The sequence below is a fragment of the Globicephala melas genome, chromosome 3, assembly GCF_963455315.2.
Source record: "Globicephala melas chromosome 3, mGloMel1.2, whole genome shotgun sequence".
Lineage (NCBI taxonomy): Eukaryota > Metazoa > Chordata > Mammalia > Artiodactyla > Delphinidae > Globicephala > Globicephala melas.
The window spans coordinates 56,450,478-56,471,381 of record NC_083316.1 but is presented as its reverse complement, the minus strand read 5'-3'; the positions used below and the strand labels follow the sequence as shown (position 1 = coordinate 56,471,381).

At 41.7% G+C, this 20,904-nt stretch overlaps 1 protein-coding gene across 11 annotated transcripts in view; it reads left to right on the top strand.

Moving 5' to 3' along the window:
* Positions 1 to 20,904, top strand: part of ZNF366 (zinc finger protein 366) — a 328,855-nt gene that overhangs the window by 260,475 nt on the left and 47,476 nt on the right. The window contains exon 1 of one of the 11 annotated variants that reach the window (XM_030845368.2): positions 2,117 to 2,290. The exons of 9 other annotated variants lie outside the window; for them this stretch is intronic. The gene's annotated coding sequence lies outside the window, so the exon portion shown is untranslated. Of the gene's footprint in view, positions 1 to 2,116; positions 2,291 to 3,893; positions 4,010 to 20,904 lie in introns of those variants that run through there. One more of the 11 variants, XM_060295884.1, reaches the window with a different exon arrangement.

Below are 20,904 nucleotides of genomic sequence, written 5' to 3'. Positions count from 1 at the left end.
CTTTGCCTCCGCTGACTGGTGCCTCAGACACCCAGCCCAGCATTTCCCCCCTTCTCCTCACTCACCCTCACCTCCCTCCCACCTACTTCCACTTTTTATTGTACATTTCAGCAGAGCGCTTCTTAAACCTCGCAGTTACTCAAAGGTTTGCCCCCAGTATCGCTGTTGTTCTACAAGAATCGATTCCTATCCCTCCCCGAAGCCATTCTTTTATGTTGTTCTCTTGCTTTCGCAGATTTTCATTTTCGTGTTCTTTTCCATTTCTACAAAGGCAGGATATAGAGGAAGGCCAGCAGAGGGCAAAGAGCACCGGAGCTGAATCAGGAGAGAGATGAGCATTTTGGTTTTAGTCACTGTGTGTGTGACTTCGGGCAAACAGTACAGAGTCTTCTCTGGGCGTTAGTTTTTTCATCTGTAGATGGGGTTGGATCACCCATGGCAGAAATCCAATGCCATGTGTTGTGTCAGTATTGGTGCCACGGGAATGCAAAGAGTAAGACTGTTCTGGCTCTTACAAACTTACCGAATGACATTATATTCTCTATGATACACACACAGACACATACATATGCATACACACACATATTCAGGTAGAGAGATAAATTGATAGATAACTACTGGTGGAAGAAAACTGGATAAATGAATGATCTCATAGTCCATTGAATCCCATAACAGTCTTACAGAGAGACTGAATCAGAATCATTCTTTTCCCGAACTCCCTTGACTTGCACCTCGTGCTCAGGTGTGACTCTCCACCCCATTTTTTCATAATTGGTTGAAATAAGGAAGTACTTAAAGTTGTTTCTTCTTTTGCTGCCACAAAGATCTGCATAACTGCTGGTTCCTGTTCGTGGTGAAAAATGGTCTTAACCAGATGAATGAAGGGCATAAGACACAACAACACAAATCAGAGAATTTTAAACCATGCTTATTCCTAAGCGAAACAAACCCTAAACAGAGCTCATGCCTGCCCACTGAACTCCTAGGGCCCCTAACTTGGTAAAGGATATTCCCTCCATTTTCTAGCTCTTTGTATTCAACCTCCCTATCCGTTTTCAAACACTGTGGCTCATAGCACAGGGAGATCAGCTCAGTGCTTTGTGTCCACCTAGAGGGGTGGGATAGGGAGGGTGGGAGGGAGGGAGACGCAAGAGGGAGGAGATATGGAGATGTATGTATATGTATAGCTGATTCACTTTGTTATAAAGCAGAAACTAACTGTAAAGCAATTATACTCCAATAAAGATGTTAAAAAATAAATAAAATAAAAAAATAAATGTTAAAAAATCTACATATTGCTGAAAACCCCCACAAACTGTGGCTGACTTATCTAAGACCTGTGCAATATTAGAAAACAAATTAGAAATCACCTTCCAGTTTTTCCAGAGGAGACCAAATCCAAGAAACATTAAGAATGTAAAGGATAGGACTATGTAAACAACAGTTCTGAGATAACTATGTCCAACAGCAGTGTGGCAAGTTGTTTTTTTTTCTTTCTTTCTTTTTCATCCACCAGCAGAGATGGAAGCTTGCTGTAGTCTATTGTCTTGGTCCGTGGCAGGGACCAGTGCATAAATCTGTTATTTGATCTAGGAAGAACTATAAGGCTCTAGAGTCAGGCTGAAGAACTGCAGCAACACTGGTGTTTCAAAGAGCCTAGGAAGAACCATGCATTCTGGCTGACCTGCACGCTGCCTGGCCTCACAGGCTGCCGCTTTGCCTCAGTTAGCATGACAGACCAAACTTTCCCTTGCTCAGAGTGGACAAGACATGATTTGTTCCCCTTTGGCTGTGTCAGTTCTGCAAACTAGATACCAGAGGCTGCAAGCTCAGGAGAGCCTGACTTTCTGGAACACCATTTGTTTGGACAGGCCAAGCCAGTAAGGCTTTTCATCTCTTTAAAGCTCCCAGGGCAGAGAGCATATTTGAGGAATTCCTTTTTTCAAAGTTTTTTTTTTTTTTTTTGCCCCTTCCAACATTTTGTTTAAGAGAAAATGAGATGTCTATCTTCTGTTTCCTTATTTTTTTTCAGGAAAGCAAAGGGTTGTTGACTTCCTCCCTCTCCCCTCCCTTCCTTCCTTCTTCCCGAAGGTACTCATCTGAGAAAAAGAGAACGAAGTATTGTTCCTGTTCTCTTTCTTAAGTCATTTGAACACTGTCCCTGCGAGTTCTTTAAGTTCCCTGCAATCTGTACACAAGACAAGGAGGGAGAGAGAGAGGGAGAGAGACAGAGAGGCAAGGGATCAGGTAAAGCACGGGGGCTGCTGCAGCCATTGAGACTCAGGAGCTGGTAAGTTACCCATGCAATCCTTTCTACCTCCATTTCACTGTCCCTGGGATGAATATTGCTGTGGGCATCTTCAACAGAAAATGCTTTACTGGGTGTAATCCTTAATCAAAGTGTACAACTGAAGGATGGCCTAGCATTTAAGCTTATATATTTTTTTAAGAGAATACTGATGTTTTGCAGAGCTGAGGCTGGCAGAACTGGGCATAGAATTGCATTGGGCTAAGGAGGACATTGTGTTAAATCTGAATTTTGGCACAGATAAGATGGCCGGGTTAACCAGGAGCCACTGGAGTATGTGATGTGTCTCACTGGGGAATTCACTCTTCCTCAGCGCTGTGTCCTGAGAACCTTATCAGGGTGTCTGCTAAGAACTGAGGTTTGCTGTGGGGATTTTGTTACCCATTGTCTAGATTGAGGTGCCTTCTCTTGTTCCTTTCTTTTCATTCAGCATCCCCCGCAAAGAGAACTGTTAATTTATGATTGTTATTCTGCATCACTGAGGTAGGAGGAAAAAAAGAAGGGAATGTCACTTCGAATTGTACTTCATGGCGGGGGGGCTTATGTGTTCAGGTTCCACATGTGGGTTGAATGTAAATTTATTATCCACTGTCAGTGGAAGATGTCATCTGCCACACAAAAGAAGTCAAAGATTTTGGGGCATGTAGCTTTAGTTTTGGAAAACAACATGCCACTAACAGGAAGATTGAGATTGATCTCTTGTGATCAGGAGTGAAAAACCAAGCTAAATGTTGAAAAATACTTACCCCGCGCCTGGCTTTCGAAGCACCAAATAGAATACAGCAAACTAGTCAAGATTACACACACAACTAGTTTTTAAAAGTCTAACTTACTTCAATTAAATTCGGCAGAAAGTATAATGTTTTGAAGAACTCATCATGGCAAGCCACAAGGAAGCCAAGATCACATCGTCAGAAACAGGCCAGCAAGGTCACTCTGAAAGACCGTGTATATTTACTAATATTAATCATTCAACTCAGAGAGGTGTTGAATGGGTGAAAGACAAAGGACAGGCAGAGGTTTTTTCATATATTCATTTCTATGAAATTTACTGATTGAAGTCATCTGGGATGTGAAGAGTGTGATAAAAATAGCTGTTCTCTCATTTATAAATTAACTTGGCCAGACTATGCATTAACCACAATCAAGTAATTAATCTTTATTCGAAACCGAGCCATCATCTTAATAAGAATAAGAAAATATGATAGAACTGGACTGTTATGTGGGTTTTGTTCCATTAGTCAGACCTCTTTTTTCTTCTCCTTTTTTTCAAGAGGCTTTCCTTAGGAGCACTATAAAACGAGCAATGGAAAAGAGATGTGATTAGCGTTTGCCTGCTGAGGAGGCAAAATCATGCTAATAACAGTTGAAAGTGTTCTCCAGCTCCCCTACCACTTACCCAGCCACCCCATCGCATAGATCTTCAGGTCAAAAGGGAGCCGGGACTGATCAGCTTGGGCACTTCTTTTATTTTGCATCTTTTATCAGCAAATGTGACCCCAGTAGAAAACTTAGGGCTGCGAGTTTTCTTGCTTCTTTCAGTTTCATTTTTCCTTGATAATGTATTTGATTTTACATCCAATTAGAACAACATCAGAGAACACTCTCTCGTTCGGGTTATTGAATAAAAGCATCAGATGCAACACAGTATGAGAAAAAGGACAGCAGAGTCACACTGACCAAAGACAAGTAAGGCAAAAGGTGGGTATGCCAATGGCGCAGAAAACAGCCTCGAGCGTGTGTCTCCACTATGGCCCAAGATTAAGGAGCTCAGGATAGATTCTTTTCTTTAAAAGAAAAAAGTATGTATTCAGTATTTCCATTTGAGTCGTTAAGTCATTGCCATGAGAATATTTGTTGGATACTGGGGGGAAAAATCAGCTCCCTAAAGAAGAAAGCCATTGACTCGTTCAGGCTCCTTGCTACCAATTTGTCTTCACTCAACTCCAAGGAGTGAGTTGGCATTTGTGGAAACTTCCAGTGTGTGATTCTTCTTTGGGGTCATCAGAGGCTCTTCTGTGATAACATTAGGGGAACTCCAGCTTGGAATGAGCCATAATTTGACACACAGAGGTTGTGTTAATTAATTTGTGCCCAAACTGTACATATAACTAAATTATAAATTTGTCACATAAATGTTAAATTATGTTAGGATGTGTCCTATAGGTCTGTGTGCTGGGACGTGAATCAAATGAGAGCAAGCAGAACATCAAAAGCACAGGCTTTGTTGTTATACAAATCTGGGTTTGAATTCCAGCTTTGTTGCTTACTGTGTGACACTTACTTCGGCCAGGTAATCAACCTCTCTAAGCCTCAGTTTCCCCTAATGTAAAATTGCATCTACGTTATAATAGAGTTGTTGTGAGGATTAAATAAGATTATTTATGTAACACGATTAACACAAAGCATGGCAAGTAATAGGAGTCAACCAATGTCAGTTGTAATTTTTTTATGTTAATACTTAAGGGTACTGTCTCTTTGGAATGTAGGGAGTAGACTATATCCCCATAATTTGTGACATTATCCTTGATCAATACTGTACCAAGGGTCTGTCAGAACAAAAATCATGCCTCATAGCTTTGGAGTTGGGCACACATTGAGTGAAGCTCAATTCTTTTAAAACAAAGGAAAGCAGAGCTTAATATTTTGATGTTCATCTTCACTAATGGCAGAAACGCCAGATTTAGCCTCATTAAAATGCCAGCTGTGTTCAATAGAGGGGCGAGTAAGGAAGAGTTTGTCTTGGGATAAAAGTCTTGAACTTAGATGAATGTTTGAAGAGACTACATGATATTGTAGATGTTTCATTCTCCCTTTCACCCACTTCCCCAAGCTCTCGAGCTCTGTGCTCTTGGTGACCTTTTCCCTAGCAGTGGAGGGCTGGAGGCTTTCTTTTTGGAGACCATGGTGGCAGTGACTCAGCCAAAGAGAAGAGGACTTGAAGTGACATGTTCTCCCCACAGTGAAGGCTAACAGATCCCTCTCCTCAAATATTTTAGCAGCAAGCCACTTACTTTATCACTGATGAATAGAATACCAGTATCACCACTTTGTGTGTGTGTGTGTGTGTGTGTGTGTGTGTGAGATCCAACTGCTATTTTTCTCTCACTCTAACCTTTAAAACCTACATCCTGGTTAGTCTGTTAAGTAATAATGATACTTTAACTTAGGTCTTAGTTAAACTTCCCTCTCCATCTTCCAAAAGCAAAACACACAACCAGAGCAACAACCAAAATGTACCACCAATAACCCAAAACTTTGAGGTTCTTTTGTTAGAATAAGAGGCTCTGATACAATAGAGACTTGTTTGGACAACTTAACCCTCAGAGAGCAAATTGAAGCTGGGGTTTTCTACCCTAATGTGCAAAAAATGTGTCTTCTAAGGTGGCTTAGAGCAGGGGAACAAAGACCAGTTTGGGAGTGAGAACACTTCTGCTCTGTTTTGTCCAACCTCTGCTGCCCCCTATACGTGTGACCTGATAGGTTTCTTCACTTGCTTGGACCTCAGTTTTCTCTGTAAAATGATGAGGTTGGACCAAATCAGTGACTCTCAAAGTGGTCTGTGTGAGTGCGTATCAGAATTCACCTGGGCCTTGTTTACACTCTTCTCCCCTGCCCACTGCACTAGACGATCTATGAGATTCTTCTGCTGACATCCTGTGATTCTCTAAAACAGATGGTCACTGTCTTGCTCTGTCTTCTTCAGGATTGCATTGACATTAAACTAAAACGTATGTTTTAAGAGCCATACTTTTAAGCATAATTCCTATTCGGCATTTGATGTTCTCTCCAGAAATTAGTTTGGACGTATCAATTGTTATTCTAGAAGCTGTTAGCATTATGGAGTAAGGAATATGCAACCAGTCGGATGAGATTGATGAATGTTCTATAACAACATATGTATCATAAAAGAGCAATTACTTAGAATTATAAATATTGTAATTCTGTATGAATAGCACTCTTCGATTTATGCATTTATATATTATTTGCATCTTACATTAAGATACAAATGCATTCGTTCTTTAATCAAGGAAAACACAGATACTATTTTTTTCTGTTCACTTTAAAAAAATATTTGTAGATTCAATCTCATAAGTTTTTTGGTTTTGTTTTTACCTTTTTACAGTGTGTGTTGTGCTGAGCCTATTTTAGAAGTTAGATCCTTGTCCCTAAGTTAATACTGACATGGAAAGGCAAAAGATTGATAATGGTGTTTGAAAAACTGGCACCCACAAGTCCTGTTAAATCTGCTTTAATCATAAGAAAAATCTGTAGCTTAGAGAAAAATTTCTGATTTCCCTAATTTCATTTCTACCCAAATCTCTTGAATATTTTTCTCACATGTTTATATGGCTAATAAGTAGAGCAGCAGTGGACACAGGTCTCCACCTGACAGAAGCAGAGAGGCAGCAAATATTTTGATGTGCACTCTCAGAAACAGCTAGCCTAATGATGGCTGTTCTTTTTAACCATTCAAATATCAAATACATTTAGATAAAACAATGACATATAGATAAAAGAATAAGAACATGTCTTCATCAGAAGTTATGTATAATACGTAAATTCACTAGACAGTAAGCACCATGAGGACAGGGCCTTTGTTCGTTCACTGCTATACGCCTAGGGCCTAGAATAGTGCATGGCATAAGATAGATGCACAATAGATATTTGTGGACTAGATGACAATAAATAAGTGGGCTGTAGAGTGAAATATGCTATCTTAATATAATGCTAAATACAGCAGTTAGTAAGTTGAAAATTAGTCAAAGTTTCTGGGGTTCTGGACAGTGCCAAACTGCCAGCTTGACGTGTTTATTCCCACCTGAATTGACTGGAGTTATGGCTTGTTCCACCATTACATGCATGGGGCTGTTACATGTATATTAATGTGTCATCTTGGCAAGGAACCCACCCACTTGCTTCTGGGAGATAAACATATATCAGATACACAGAAAAGACTTTGGTTGCATTTCATTTTCCATTCGTTTTCTGGGCAGATGATGGGTTAGCACATTGTTTTTGGCGAGAGAGAGAGACAGAGAGAGAGTGGTCATTTGTTTCTCCTTGACTAAAAGAGTTGTGAGCCAGGATTTAGCCTTGTAGGAAATGCTCAGTGCTCTCAGGTTTTTTATAGGCAGGGCTGTAAATCCAAGTTAAAGGGATGCCACTGAGTTTACACAAACACGAAGGAGTGAATTCAGGGAGGGAAATGTGATATCCTTGCGGCACACAATACCTTTTCCTTTATATAATTAGGCACTGGAGACAGCCAAAATGAACAAATCCTGGACTGAGGCAGTTTCGCACTTATTTGGCAAATTTAAAGTGGTAAATATAAGTATGAATATAACAACATTGGGGTCTTAGGTTTCCATTATCCATAGTAGGAACGGAAAAACCTCTCTTTGTTCACATTGATAAAGCCTGTCTCTTTAGTGCCAAATACCAGGGCCACACAAAGGAATTCTGACCCCTTCTCCAATTTTCCTATCATCTGCTACGGCCCCGCTTTGACCTCATTCTGTGACGGCCACTGGTATTAATGGGAGAATGAGATAACCACAGGATCACCACCACTCGCAACATTTGGAGGAGTCATGACGAAGTTTGGGGACCGCCAAGAACTTTACATACATTATTTCACTTAACCCTCCCATTCTAAGAAATAGGTGCTTTATTCTCCCCATTTCAGAGATGAGGAAAGGCAACCACCTTGTTTAACAGATAGGCTAGAAAAAGTTAAGTGATTTACTCAAGGTCACTGAATTGATGTTCCTTGTTTTCAGGTTTCTCATTAAGGAGGAAGCAGCTAATAATTATTATTTTTTAATTAAGTATCCCTTAAGGCAGTGTTCCTCAAGTGTAGTCCAAGAACCAACAGCATGGCATCACCTGGGAGTCTGTTAGAAAAGCGGAATCTCAGGCTGCACCCCAGACCCCCTGAATCAGAATCAGCATTTTAACATAATCTCCGTATGATTCAGGAGCACATTCAAGTTTGAGCAACACTGCCTTAGGGTTTGGATCTGTTGTATACACAGATTGATTTCAGAATGTAGGTCCCTGTTCTACAGAGTCCTTTTGTAAACTTTGAACTTGTCCAGGACAACATAACTCCCTCTTGGATAATGGTGTTACTGGACAAGCCTCTGAGCAGCATTAGGCATGATTTTTGTGGTCTCACCTAGCAAGTTAACGCGGTACCAAGGTACCCTAATAATCTCAGAGAGTAAAGGTCTGGGGTATTGTTCTTCAAGTGTCTTTTGAGAACCAAACATCAGAATCACCTGGGGCCGATTACTAGGCCTTTCCCAGCTCTAATGTATCTGGGGAGGGGCCTAAGGCTCTGACTGTCCCACAGGCTACTGGCTCAAGGTAAGGAAGACCCAGCAGGGGCAGTGACAAGTTTTGGGAACATCATTCCAAAAAGGTGTCCAGCTTTTTCAGCGGTTTGAAAAAATATTTAAAAGCAACAGTATGAGAGAGTATCTCAGAGCCCTTCTGGGAAGAAGAGGTACGCTGCCAGCTTCTCCCTTTGAATGCTGGAGAATGGGGACAAGAAACCCTGCTACCTGCCTCTGGGAGAAGGTTGGGGGGCAGGTCCCCAGCATCACCGCCAAGGAGCAGATGCCAGTATACACCCCTCACTCTTCCCAGTTCGAAAGAATCCTTAGAGCTTCCTTTGCACTGGGGACTCACCGTTCTCACTTAGAACAGAAATCAAGAGGGGCTATTGTTGGAGGGGTGGGGGAAAGGAAGCAGGGCCGGAAGAGAGTGAGGGAGAGGACCGGAATAACCTCTGGTTTGCTTCAGCCTGGACACAAGGCCTTTGCCTGGATGGAGACGGTGGCTTCTCCCCCTTAATGGAGGCCCTCTGGCCTTCCTCACGGGAAGTGCAGGGAGAGAAAGAACTCTGTGTTTTCAACGTTGTTTTATGGAACACCCACCACAAAAGCCACTGCTTGTCTCTTACTGTTTTTCTAATTCAGGCAGTTTTCTTCCCCACAGCATAGTGGAGCTCCCTCCCCTCCCCTCCACCCCAGATAGCTTTTTCAGTTAAAAAAATGTACGAAAGGGGATCTTTCAGCATTATCCTGAAAAATGTATACATTGAAGACTTTTAAGGTGCGAAGGAGCACCGTACCTAATCCACCAAGGTGGGGTTCCTGAACTACTAGAACTTGAAATCTTAGGGTGAAGAATATGCAAAAAGCTCTACAAGGTTACTCCTAGGTATATCCAGAATCCTGCCTCCCACCAGATTTTTTAAGAGTTGTGGGGAATTCCCTGGCGGTCCAGTGGTTAGGACTCTGCGCGCTCATGCAGCGCAGCCAGAAAAAAAAAAAAAAGAGAGTTGGGCAAGCACCATCTTTCTTAACACTCAGGAGATATTCAGTATGCAATGCAACAAGCAAGTCTGCGTCTCCTCCAACATCATCCAGAGCTCTCCTGCATCCCAGTCACATCAGCACCAACCCCTGTCTCTGGATCCCCAGGGATGGAGAGTTCTTATCTCCTAGCTGTAGCCTGAGTCGTGAGTCTTAAAGAGGATGTTGGAGAAGGAGTGGAGAGCCTAGTGTTTGGAAAAGAAGGTGCAGCTCAATATTACATCATTTTGGTTTGTCTTTACAACCTTTAAGTGCTCAGACATTCCATACTTTACCCTGGCTCCTTGGGCTCTTTCTGAGCCTCCTAGGAGAGGGATTTCGGCATCACATATTCGGTACCTGCAGTGAGGAAGGACAATCTGCTGTGAGCAGATCCTATCCCAGAAGGATTAGGACATAAAGTGCTAAATTTATTTGCTTTTCAACCACTATGGATTTTGGGGGAGGGGGAGTTGGTTTACTTAATAAAGTGCTATCTCTCCTGTACATGGCACATGTGCCTTACACACGTGTGTATAAGCACACACACACAGACTATCCAAAATCATTGGCTCTTATGGAAGGAAACTGTGGATTAGCCCCAAACTGTTTATTTGACTAAAGAATGTAGTATCTGATTCTTAGTCCCCTATACTTTCAAACAGATTTACTATCATAATTATATTTTTCTTAGATATAATAAAAAAAAGCTTGAATTTTGTTAGCTAGTGGCAGTAGGGGAGAAGGAGAGAGGACTTAAGTGTTACTGCAAAAAATTCATAAAGGGTTCCATTCACTTATTGTGTGTTGTTTTGAAAATATAAGTAATGCAGAAGAGAAGGCTAAACTTGGAGTCAGAGATAGAGGCTTGAGTGTGCTCGCTGACACATGAATAGAAGGCAAGTCAGTGAACCCAAAAGCATATGGAAATTTAGTATATGACAAAAATAGCATTGCATATCAGAGAGGAAAGTTGGATTATGTAGTTAATGGTGTTGGCATACCTAGGTAGCTATTTGGGAAAAACAAACATATCTCTTCCTTATTTCTTAAGTTAAAATTCCAGATAGATCAAAGATTTAAAATGTTAAAAATAAAAGCATAAAAATAATAGGAAAATGTCAGATTTAGTTTTTTTGAATCTCAGGGTAGGAAAAGTCTTTCTAGTTTTATCTAGAAGCCTTAACATTTATTATGCATTAAAATTAAAAAGCTTCTGTAGGGCCCAAACTCAATAAGCAAGGTGAAAAAGGCAAACAAAAAGCTGGGGGAAACATTTTAAACATGTATCACAAAGAACTTAATATGACCAGAAAATGGACAAATGACATGAAACACATTTCACATAAAATGAAATATATTTGGTTCTTAAACATGTAAAAAATACTCAACCTACTTCATAAAAATGGATGCAAATTAAAACTATGAGATAACATTTTTTACCTACTTGATGAAACAAAAGATAAAACATTTATTAACATATTTGTTTCTGGGGATCTGGAGAGTACTGTCATATATCGATGGTAGAATAGTGAATTAGTAAAACTTTACTATAGAGAGCAATTTGTGAGTGTCTATCAAAATGTAAAAGTGACTCCTCTTGGAAATTATATTACAAATATACCTGTAAGATGTAAAAAGACATACCTACAATGCAAGACAAGAAAAAAGAAAAAACAGATTAGGTATAGCATAATTGTCCAATAAGGGATTGGCTCAATTAAGTACAGCACATATATATAATGAAAATGCTTCTGATTTTATGTTCCATGCTCTGATAATTTCTTTAAGGATGATCATTTCACATCCATCTACATTCCTCTTGTCCTTTCCCTGCCCGCATGTCACTAAATGCCACATACAAAGTCACAACCAAAAGCTCTGTTCCTCCTCCTTCAGTTGACTCTCAAATCGTAGGGTCCCCATTCCCTTGGCAACGTGTAAAATATGGGTGTCAACCAGGGTGAGAAAGCAGCCCAGAAAGCCGAGTTTGAGAGGGGAGTGGCAAGGCAGTATAGAGGAGTGGTTACAACCCATGTTCTGGGGGCAGCTGCTTGAGATCAAGTCCCCGCGCACCTGCTTGCCAGCGGTGTGCTCATGAGTAGTTTAATTTCTTCATCTGCATGACAGGTATAAAAGAGCACCATCCTCTTAGGGTTTGTTGTGAGGATTAAGAGTGATAATGCATGCAACTGCTTAGCATAGTGCCTGCCTTATAGTCATATTCAATAAATATTAGCCCTTTTAGTTATTTATCTGAAGTCTCCCTGCTCATGGGATCTGGAGCTTTCCTGGGGAAGTGGGGAAGAGCATCTAAGTCATCAAGCTGTGTACTCATTAGCACCATGAACTGAGAGTCCTGGGGTGATTCAAAGGCTTTTTTTTTTCCCCAATCCAACAACACAAAGGGAGAGACTGGAGTAATTTCTGCTGCCCCCAAGCTAGTATCATTCAGGGAAACTACTTCCACAATTCTATCCCCTGGAGTCAATTATATCCTGAAAACGTGATAAAGGCAGGCTGGAAAATTGCAAGATTGTGACATTATGCGGGGGGTTGTGCCAGTTAAATTAAGCAGCAAGTTTCCATTTGCATGAAAAATGTTCCTTAAATCACATTTGGATCAAAATATCATTAAATATTAATATTAGGGCCATTGTATAACTTCCTCCCCATGGTAGTCATTTAATAAATATGAGTTGCAGCTTCAAACCAAACCAAACCAGACCAAAAGCCTTCCATCACCATGACGTGCATATGCCCGTGTTTCCCAGCTTCAGTCTCAGTGCAGCCCAGCAAGGGATGTATCTGTGCGCCCCTGTAACTTCAAGTGTCTCAGCCATGGATAGCAGCCCTCCAGCAAAAACAATAAAAAATATTTGACAGCTTTTAAGTGAATTGAATTTTCCTTCTGTATGTAAGGTGATAGTGAACCCTCTTTGCATACGCTTAAATATTATCAGATCACATTCTAGAACTAGATTCCAGAAGGCATAGTCTAGCTTAGTGGGTTGCCCTGCCTACTAATTCTTTCACGTGTGTCTGTTCTCCCTAACTACATTGGAACTGTATTTGTCAGAGGCTGTTTTTAACTATTTTTATACTCTCTCAGACAAGAGCCCTCCAAATTCTTGTTGGTCTCACATTAAAGCTCTTATTATCCCCACTTTAGAGATGAGTAAACCGAGACTCAGAGAAGATAGGCAGAAGTCATAAGTTCTGTGAATCTCCAGGGCCTGTGGAGTTATTGCAAGGAGTCAAGGGGTCTGTATTTGGATGTCAAGTACCTACTGTTTGCACACTGACTAAATAATGTTTTGAAAGTACACGTACCTCTGCTTTCAAATCTTGTTATATAGCGGTAATTAATAAAATATAAATTAATTTCAAATGTTGCTGAATTAAAAATAGCTTTTGGTTATTTTGTATTTTTTCAAACTTTCTGGGGATTTGCAAAATGTGTTTATTTATGAAATTTACAAAGGGCATCATGCTGAAAAACCTGGGAACCACTGTCTGTAGAGCAAAGCTGGTATTCACTAATAAATTACAGGGCGGTATTTTGAATAATCTAGGTCTTCTGGTGGCAGTGAGATTTTCTACTCTTAAACTGCTACCTATACCTATATTTGATAGAAAGTGTCTGGAAGTAGTCATCATTATTGTTTAATTTCTTCCTTCGTCTAACAGCTGTCTCCCTAAAGATTCCCTTCTGACCTGTGTGACATTGGGCAATCTGCTTCACCTATTTGCGTACTAGTTTTCTTATTGGCAAAATGGGGAAAAGGGTAGAGCCTACCTCATAGGGTGCTGTGACGGTCACGTGAGTGAATGCACGTGATGCCTTAACACATTCTTGTCACATAGGAAAGAGCAAATGTGCTCTTGTTGTGTTAGGCACCACTTGCTGCACCACTTTTTGTCACATAGTTGGAACTTGATAGACATTTGGGGGATAAATTTATGAATAAGTGAAAATGTGGAATAGGAAGAAAGGGCAATTCTAGATATGTAATTCCTCATCTACGTTTCCTTAGTCACAGGCAGGCAGTTAGGACAGCGGCTTTTATGAAGATACTGTGTTTGGGAGTATTTGCTTCAATGAGCTCGAGCTAGAGAGACGATGATGTTTCTATATATTCTGGTCCAGTAGCTGTTACAAATCTATCAACTTTATGTCATCAAAATATGCATTTATAGATCAGGCAGGAAGAGTTTGGGCTTGGAGCAGATGTCAAGGCTTTATTCCTCCTTAGAAACCATGAGAGGAAACAAGACCAATAAACCATCTAGATAGGAGGAGAGAAGCAATGCTTTCTTGCCACAAACCAAAATGCTGAGGATCACAGTTATGAGAGGGTCAAAGGAAGTCAGAATGACCTTTCACAGCAGGCTCAATGTTTATGTAGCTTAAAATTTCACTTCCAGATCATCCCATGATAGTTATTTAGCTTTATGCCATGAACAGCCTTTGAGCCCGACAGAAACTTTTTTTTTTTCAGTGTTTGCAAAGTGAGTTGTTTAAGGTAGAAAAAAAGAACCTGTTGCTAGACTTTTAAAAATGGGCTGCCCTGAGTGTCACTACTGCCTGACGTAATTGTTTCTAACAAAGGTCTCAGGCTGATGGGCCGATGAAGAGATAATCAGCTTCTCCAAACTGGCTGCTTTTCCCAAGACCAGGCAGTAATAATCGTAGCAGCTACTCATCGTTGGCTGTACCACGTGGGCAAGGCTCTGTGCTGGTGCTGTGGGCACTACATGAATAAAACCCAGTTCGAGCTTTCCAGAAGTTTCCAGTAAATTAATGGTTATACTGAATGGAGGTGAATATGCTTCCCTGTCACCTCCATCCATTGACACTGTTTCTACTCACTGGGACCACACAGAACAAATCCAGTCCTTGCAAGTATCGGCCCTTTGAAGTATTCATGTAGAAGCTATCAAATCCCCAGACCTCCAACACGCCTCCTTCTTAACACTCCAGGTTCCGTCAGCCATCTCAGTAAGGTGTGGTTTTGCATCTCCTCACCAGCAGGTTGCACTCCTCTGTGTGCTCTCCAGTGTGTCCCTGTCCGTAAGTTTTGATCCAGAATGCCCCCCCCCACCCCGCATCCCAATGGTTTGGCCAGTGCACAGTAGAGAGAGGGGCTCTCTGAGGCCCATTTTCAGAGCTGCAGCAATTGCTGAGATTTTCCCTCAAAAGGTCCAGATGAAAAGGCCTGCAGTAACAAACTAGGAACTTGGAATGAGCATTATTGATTTGTCTTGTTATTTTTCTAGATCTCTAGCCCTAATCTTGTTTCAGGTCTTCCTCCTTCCTCTTTACAACCACGAGAATCTCTTCTTACTAGTATTGTTAGGAAGCCAAAAATACTAGTATAGTTATATTTATTGAGGGCTTTTTTTTCTGTCAAGTGTTTTGTATACCTTATTTTATGAAGTCTCATAATTAACCCCGTGAGGTGGTTTTCTTTTTTTTGTTTGTTTCAAGATGAGGAACCTGAGGCTCGGAGATTAAGTAGCTGGTCACAGTTGGTAGGTGAGAGACCTACAATTTAAACCCTGGGCTGCCTAACTTCTCAGCTTATGCTCCTTCTACCTCACTCAGCCTCTCTGTGATATAGCACATTGGAACATTTCTAGTGCTTTATCTGACCATACTAGGCACTCAATAAATGTTAGTTTCCCTTTCTCTTATCAGCCTTTCTCGTCCTCCAACTAATGCAACCTAAAAATGAGGAAGAAGGTTGTGAGTTGCCAGAAGTATGTGCCAGGCCCCTGAGGTGGCCGTGCAACATCAGTGCCCACATGATGGGCCTTTAGCCCTCTAAGCTCCTTCCAAGGAGCTGTGGGCCAGCTCTAAAGGGCCCCTGTTAATCTACTAGCCGACTAGCTTACTATTGAGGGATGTCTAGCGGTTCTTGCTAACCAATCCGCACCCCTTATAGCTTCCTCCTCTTCAAATAATTCTATCCATTCCCGAAACTTCAAGGAAATTCAGAGTATCTTCAGAGCCACCAGCACCTCAAACCTAGTCCTGCCTCCTTTGGAACTTCGGATCTGTAAACCAGGGCAAGATGTAGAGAGCAAGTTTCATCTCAGGGTGAGCCTCTCTTTGGCTCCTCCTCTCACTGGGGTCCTTTATGCCCCTTTGAGAGCTCTCTAATGTAGCACCGTCAACAACTATCATACTCAAGTTCAGTAGTTCTCAACTGGGGACAGTAGAGTCCGCCCCGGAGGCATTTGGAAACAGGGAGATTATCACAATGACCAGGGGGCACTATTGGCATCTAGTGGTTGGGGGTGGGCAGGGATGATAAAGTTCTGCCGTGAACCCACACAAAATAGCAATAGTGTCCTCTCCCCTTGAGAAAGTCAGGACCATGACTTTTCTCACCAATGTCCATCCATGCCCAGCACAGCACCTATCCTTCCACAGATGCTTAATACAAATCTCTGAATGAACGTTCTCCTTTGTCCCCTTTCCTATTTTTCTGCATGTCTCTTCTCTCACTGGAGGCTCTGAAATAGAGCTGTCTTGCTTGCCTCTAATTTCTGGAAGTGACTGCAAAAGTGGAGGACTTATTAAGCTCTGTCTCATATATATTCCCTTCCTCTTTCCTTCTCTTATGCTCGAAATTTTCAACAGTTTAGAGAACAACAGCCCTAGTGAATGCCTTCTAAATTGATCAACAAACATTTACCCTTTGAATGGGTCTCAAAGACATGGCTTTCTAGAGTAAATTTAGGTAGGAAATTTTTCCCTCCAACGTGGAGCTAAACACCCTAAAAAAGTATTAGGTTGATGGACTAATTCAATGAGTTGTTAATGATTAAGTCTAAGTGATTTGGGTAAAGCAGCAGCAGTGGCCCATTGGCTTCCCCTCTCAGACCCATGAAGCTACAGCCTGGATTGGGTAGAGGAACGGAGAGGCCCCTTAAGAAGCCAGTGAGGAAAAAGCTGAAAGTCTGAGGTCTGACCATCTTCATCATTCTTATTGAAATGTCGTAAAAGCAGGTACTAAGTAGATCAGGGACTCCACCTCCCTCCAGGACAGAGAGCCTGTTAAAGGAGAGTCAGAACCGGATCCCCATGAAAGGTCTGTGCTCCCAGCTCCATGATAGAGGCACGTTCTCTGTGGTTGGAAATTTTCAGAGTTCACTGGTTTTACTTTCTGGCTGATTTCCTTGATAAGACACTTAGCTCCTTTCTCTTTTCTAAATTTCAGAGAGGAGGTTCTCTTCCCATCATGGGAGTTCCCAGTCTGCTCCACTCAAGGGCTCTCTCATTTTCTTAAAGTGTATGAAGGAATACTTTAAAAAGTCTTAAAACGAAGATTTTCATTCTTCTCAAATTGAAAACAACCATCTGAAGAGCAGCATAGCTCAGGGCTGATAAGGAAGGGCTGGGAAGGATCACAAAGCAGAGAAATTTAGTAATGGAGGAAAGAACTAGCATTTATTTAGCACTTGCTATGCGCCATGCAGGTACATAGCAATAGTAACAACTATTAGGTATCTCGTTTTAATCTTTCCCCAGATCCATGAAGTAGTGTATTAGTCAGGATAGACTAGGTAACGTTTCAGTGACAAGCACACTCTAAATCCCCACGGCTTAAAAAAATAAAGAAAAAAGAAAGAAAACAAGGATTTATATCTCCCTTCCATTACATATCCATTTCGTAAATCAACAGTGGCTTTGACCCAGGTCACCTTAGCTTTAGGACCTAGGCTGACAGAACAGCTATACTGGAAATGTTTCAGGTTGCTATGGTAGAGGGAAAGAAAATTATGGGAACCATGGACTGATTCTCAAAGATTCCACAAGGAAATGACACGTCACTTGTGCTCGCATTTTGTTGGCCAAAGCAAGTCACACGGCCATGCCTACAAGTAAAGGGAATAGGGAAGTGCAATCTGACTATGTGCTCAGAAGAAGAGCTAGAAATATTTGATAAAGTGTTATTATCCCGTTATTACAGTTAAGGAAAGGGAGGCTTAGGAAAGTTAGTAGGTCGGGGAGCTGGGATTCTGACTCTGTGTCCTGAGCTCTTTGCTCTTCCATAACAAGTGCATTCTACAGGCACGTTACATGCATGGCGCTATACCTTATCTTCACATGCTGTGATGAGCTTAAGTATCCTTGGGGCTTGAGGTTATGTGCACCTCAGTGTGGAAAGGTTAAAGCCAAATCCAAGTAATCGTGGCTTAGCTTTTATTTCACATATTTCCATTCTCTTTAAAGGTCTTCAACACATTCAGTGTGAAATCAGTTTGTAACAGAAATTTCATCCTTGAACACATGCCAGATTTTTCTTTTTAATCATAGTCTCAGGTATGATAGGTTTCCTTGCGTATTTCTTTTATTTGTTGAATAATGAGAAAAAGGCCACTCTGCCCTCAGTTTGGTAAGGCTGCTGCCTGGTGGATGTTCAAGATCCAGAGGAAAGGATGCCCCAGCTTCCCTCCATTACCTTCAAGACAGTCCCCAGAAAAAGCATTCCTTGCTCAAAGGCACAATACAATAACAAGACTGATTCTACCAGCCCTTAGAAAATCAATCCTGATATTTCACCTCCATGGAGCTCAGAGGAAGTGCCATGTTATATCAGTTCTTCTTAGACTTTTCTAATCCAAGTACTGCTAATGGGAGAGAAAAATCTAGAAAAGAAATCCTAAGTCATCTGCTTAGGTAGAATTTCAGCCTTTAGCCTGTCCTAGTGTTTGCATTCTGCTCCATAACATATCCATATTTGTTTGCATTTAAAATGTTTTAAATTACTCACCACTAAAACTGATAAGCCAGGAAGATATTATACAACCTATTCTTTGGTTTTCTCCACCCTTTGGAACTTGACTTCAAGCCTTCGTAATCTATTAATGACAATATGCTTATCTCCTGAAAGTAGGTCCCAGAGAAACAGGGATAAGGGTAACTGTCAGGTTGGGGATATGGTGGGTTCCTCCTGGCAGCTAGAGTATCCCAGACCCAACAGAGAATAAAGATGAGGAAGAGGAGGAAGGGTAGGGGTTGGGGACAAAGAAGAAGAGGAACATGGAATTGTATCTGGAGACATGGAGGAGCTAGTACAGCCAAGAAAGAACTCCAAACAGGGCCTTAAAAAAACACACAGAACTCAAAACTAATTTACTGATCATGACAGTTGCTAAATAACTACAATTTGTATTAGTGATATTTTCCTTATCTATTAAAAAAGGCAAAGTACTTTGTCCAAAGCACAGCTAGTTGTGGCCTTAGGCAAGTTAACCTTGCTGGGTTCTCAGCCATAAAGCATGAACGCTGCTCAGCTTAATAGAGTGTAAAGTTTGCAAAACCCTTTGAAGGCAGAGAGTGCAATTTAAGTATTACATATTATTAAATAAAATGCCTATTTAGGAAAGGAACTCTCTATTAGCGTTACCTTAACTAGTAGTCAACACCCAGGAGAGCTCCTTGTCAAAATTTTTATGACAGAAGGGATCCAGGTGTCCATCACTTAAAATGGAAAATCCAAGAACAAAGAAACAAGCCCAGGCAGTAATGAATGGAATGCACCATTAAGGCATTGGCTTGGTTCAGAGATAGATTCCTGAGCTAAAGAAGGCCTCATTTACTGGAATGGAAAAATATAGGGCCAGGAAATTGCTCAGAGGTCTCCTGTCTTTTCCTGTGCACATGGAGATGCACTGTGTGTTGGCTACTGTTTTGGATCAGAATCTCAGTTTTAGAAATAGCCTGAGTTGTGTCCTTGGAAAGGGAGACGGTTGTGTGGTGTATTTGTGTGTGGTGGGGATGGAGGAGGGGGAGGTGGGGAGGATGTTAGGGGGAGCCATTTAGATGCTCTCTGGAACCATATTTCTTCCTTGGCCTCGCAGACAGTTACCAGAACTGAGCTAGGACATTGGGCAGCTGACCTGGGCTTAGAGAGCCTCCAAGTCTCCTGAACTAGCTCTGAGGTAGAGCCAAGCTGGCCCTGCTGACAACACAGGCCAGTTCTGCCTGGTCACGCTGGATGGCTGGTTGCAAGCCTGCCTGTTTTTCAGCAGACATTTATCTGGCAACAACCTCTTGATAGACAGTGTTTTAAGCACCTCTTGATAGACAGTGTTTTAGGCACTTTAGAGAGATCTGATAGACAGATCTCTCTAAATGTAGAGATCTGAGAGGTATTTTGAAGGTAGAACTTGCTTTTAGATCGGCCATGAGTTAGGGGATATAACAGGAAACAGAAGACAAACATCCCTGTCCTCATGGAGCCTGCATTCTAGCAGAGGGAAGTGGACAATGAATAAAATAAATAAGTTATATAATATGTTAGAAGATATGGAGAAAAATAAAACAAGGGGGCTTCCCTGGTGGCGCAGTGGTTAAGAATCTGCCTGGCAATGCAGGGGACACGGGTTCGAGCCCTGGACCGGGGAGATCCCACATGCCATGGAGCAACTAAACCTGTGTGCCACAACTACTGAGCCTGTGCTCTACAGCCCGTGCTCCACAAGAGAAGGCACCGCAATGAGAAGCCCACGCACCGCAACTAAGAGTAGCCCCTACTCTCCGCAACTAGAGAAAGCCTGCGTGCAGCAACGAAGACCCAACACAGCCAAAAAATAAATAAATTTTTTAAAAAGTAAATGAATAAAACAAGGAAGGAGAAAGAATAGGGAGTGCAGGGGTGGGGAGCAGGGCGGGGTTAGGGTGGCCTCGTTGAAAAGGTGATATTGAACAAAAACTTAAAGGAGGCAAAGAGAGAATCATGTAGGTATCCAGAGGAAGGGCTGTCCAGGCAGAAAGGGCAGCAGGTGCAAAGGCCCTGAGGTGGGAGAAAGCCTGGTGTGTGTGAGAAAAACCAGAGGTCATTGGGATTGGAGTGGAGTAAGCCAGGGAGAGTGTGGTAGGGTATGAGGTCAGCGGGGTAACGACATCATGGAGATACTTGCAGACCACAGGGTGGACTCTGGCTGTACTCTAAAATAGAAGATTGTTGGAGAGTTTAAGGCAGGAGAGTAAGAAGATCTGACTTACACTTTAATATAATCAGTTTGACTACTGTGTTGAATAGGCTACAAGGAGCCAAATGTGGAAGTAAGGAGAAGAGTTAAGAGGCTATTAGAAAACAATTTTCCACTATTTCAGAGTAAAGGTCAAAGTTCCTAGAAGAAACCTGTGGCTTGGACCACGGTAGAGGCAGTGGAGGTGGTGAGAAGTGGCTGGATTATGGATAGACACTG